Raw genomic sequence first — 3,253 nt, 5'->3', positions numbered from 1 at the left:
AGGTTGTTAATGAATTATCCATCCATCCTGATGTCACATACTTTTTCAGACAGTCAAGGCCTATCGATTATTTGCTCAGCATACAGACTGAATGGTGAAAGGATGCAAACATTTTGTTTACCTTTCCTGATTTTGAAACATGCAATGTACCCTTGTTGCATTTCTAGGGACGTCTTCTTGGTCTGTGCACAGTTTGCACACGAGCTCAATGAAGACGCAACAGCTACAAGCACTTCAGTGACACTCAAACCATCGCCCACAGTACAATGGTTCTTCAGAATAGACATATATGTAGATCACTTCCAGGTGGTTGTCCAGATAATCGTTTTCCGAATTTCCTGGCATAGACAAATGAGTGCTCCCAGCAGTTGCATCTGGAAGCAAACATCTCAACTGAGATCCCATCAATTCTTGTTTTTTGCTTAATGCCTTCAGTACATATGACACTATTCAAAACTCTTCATTGGCTGCCCTCTCTGCCAGAAGGAAAGGCGAGTGTCATGGGGCCTACAGGGCCTATGGAAATGAGTGCACTCCTCTGCTTTCTCTCATCTTGCGTCTACCCCCCTATCTCTTCCTTTCTGCCCACTTGACTCCCTACATTCCAAGCCTAATGTCTTCCTTGCTAGTCCTCAGACATTCTTGTCACTCTCCAACTTTAGAGCCTTTCCAATTGATATTTTTCTACCTAGAATGCTCTTTTCTAGACATCTTCATGGCTTGCTCTTACACCTTCTTTATGCCTTTGTCCTAATATCTCTGAGGTAAGGTCTTCCTTACTGATTTTTTTTTCTTTTTACAAAATATCAAAACCAAACCTGTTGCAGTCAGTTCTGACTCCTAGCAAGCTCGTGTGTTGCAGAGTAGAATTGCTCCATAGGTTTTAGTTGGCTATAATCTTAACAGATACAGATCACCAATATTTTCCTCCCATGAGGCAAGTGAGTGTGTTTGGATCATTAACCTTTAGGTTAGTAATAGCACACAATCTGTTTGAACCGTCTAACCAAAAGTATATTACTCTTCTTTCTTAACAGCCTTCTCTTTCCTTCTTTTCCTGCATATCATTTATTATAATAGAAAAAAATCACCGATTTAATTTTTGTTTATTTTTTGGAAGTGGAATACAATTTTCATGAGGACTAGAATTTGTATCTGTTTTGTCTGTTGATTGCTGTGCATGTAGCCCTTATAGCACAGAGCTGTGCACATAGTAGAAGCTCAATAAATCTGTAATGAATAAATGATAGGAAACTAGGCCATGAGCAATGTTAAAAGTAAAATAAATGGGCACAACAATAATTAAAACAGTGAAGAGTCAGTTTTGATCTGCTGTTTTTCGTTGAAAAGATGCCATGGATTTTGTTATCTGTCTTCTTGCTCACTACCATCAGATGGTTCCTTTGTGATTTGGTTGAGAAACAGATGCACTTGGTGAGATGCTGCCTCTTTACTAACACTCAGTCTGACTTGGGAAGAAATCTAGAAACCCCAAGTCTCATCTCTTCCTGATGCTGACAGGAGGAATGTGGAGATGGCCCGAGATAAAAGTGTTGTGCTCAGGCCTTACAGGGAAGGGCAGAAAAATGAGAGGAGGCTGGGTGTGCAGAGTACATCAAGGTTTTCATTCCCATCTTTGCCAGAAGCATCCCCTGAGCTGTTTAGACCCCTGTGCTGTCACTTCTTTTGTTTTTTAAGTGTTTTCACCTTTTATTCTCTACAGTATATGCCCAGAGCTGCCTCATTCCCTCGACTTTGCCCCAACCAAGAGATCAGGTCTTGCCAGGAGCAGTTGTCTTTGCTCCCTGAGCTCTTAGAAACTCTTGCCGCAGCTGATAAAGGCTCTCCTGTGCTTTGACTGCTGCTGTAGGTGCTGCAACTGGGATTCTTAATGCTTCATTTCAGCTGTAATATAGTTCAGCCTCTTCCTCACTGTGGCTCGATCCTCCCCCAGCTCTCGCTTGACCAGCACGACACTCAGAAGTTTAAAGACCACATTGTACCTGTTCAGCAGGGCCACTTTCTCCTTCATGATGTTATTTTCTGTCAGTTGTTCCTCAAGGTTCTGTCGCCCTGGCATGGATTTACTCAAATCCTTTTGTTGCTGTTGATATTTTTTCAGCTTTCCCCTGTAGCTTCTTCCGGATCAGCTCAGTCATGGCAGAGATGAAAATGCTCTCCCTTCAGCATTACTTGCGTTGTCACTTCTCATGTGAATTTTTGGAATGGTGGAAACAGTATATTCAAAAGTCCTGAGGTGGGAGAATGAAATGCCTGCCACTTAAGAGGAAGAAGGAAACAAAGAAAGAGAAATTCATAACAACAATGCAACACTGTTGAGGTTTTCCCAGCTCATAGTAACCCTCCCTCAGGTTCCCAAGGCTGTAAAACACAATAGGAAGAGCTGTCTTTGTCCTGCAGAGACATTAGAGGATTTGAACTTGTTTTGGAGTATGCCTTCACGAGTCCACAGAAATAATAAGCCAGAGCTAAAATGACTATTCTGAGAAATATGACTAGTATCATTATCTCGTGTTTTGAAAATTTTATTACTTTATATTTTCTAAAATACTATATATTCTATAGTTCTGTGGCATTCTCTGAAATCTAAATATTGCAGAAATAAAACATTAAATTAATGACCAAACAGCCATTTTCAAAGTAAGCTCATTTGCAAAACCAAATTAAAAACAAAAAGTGTATGTTTTCCTTTTTCTTGACATTTATTTGTACCCTGGGCTGATGTCATTGATAAAATTAATGTAAAACAGAGTCAGTAATGAATATAGTGATATACTCTATTGGTAACTACTGAAGTAAATTAGTTATATACTTTTAAATGCAAGATTAAAGACCCTATGTGAGAGGATAGCAACATCACAGAGAGGAAGATACTTCTGATATGTGGGGAATAGATTTGAATGGAAGGGCCCAAAATAACAGATAATTGGCGCACTTCCTGTCAATTCTGCTCCTTTGGACTCAGTGGAATTGTATGCCAGTTGCATAAACTGTCATAAATAATTATAACTTTGCAAAAATTATATCCAGACAGAAAGCTAGTGTCCTATGGGAGCTATGTCTCTGAAATATCCAGATTTGGAAACAGAATTAACAGCCTCTAAAAACTGCCATCACAGTCTGCAATCACTCTATGTGTTGCAGTAATCCAAGCATGAGAACATCTCAAATCCCCTCTGCCCCCTCTAAAATGGGTGTAGGGGCAGGGAGATTGTGCCAAATAATCTAGTCA

At 40.0% G+C, this 3,253-nt stretch overlaps 1 pseudogene; it reads right to left on the bottom strand.

Moving 5' to 3' along the window:
* Nucleotides 1–1,772: 1,772 nt before the first annotated feature.
* Nucleotides 1,773–2,159, bottom strand: LOC102862351 (annotated as a pseudogene).
* Between the last annotated feature and the right edge of the window lie 1,094 nt (nucleotides 2,160–3,253).

This window comes from Elephantulus edwardii, unplaced genomic scaffold (genome assembly GCF_000299155.1).
Source record: "Elephantulus edwardii isolate Elephantulus edwardi_28Jun2011 unplaced genomic scaffold, EleEdw1.0 scaffold00018, whole genome shotgun sequence".
NCBI classification, from domain to species: Eukaryota; Metazoa; Chordata; class Mammalia; order Macroscelidea; family Macroscelididae; genus Elephantulus; species Elephantulus edwardii.
This window is presented reverse-complemented; position numbering and strand designations above follow the sequence as displayed.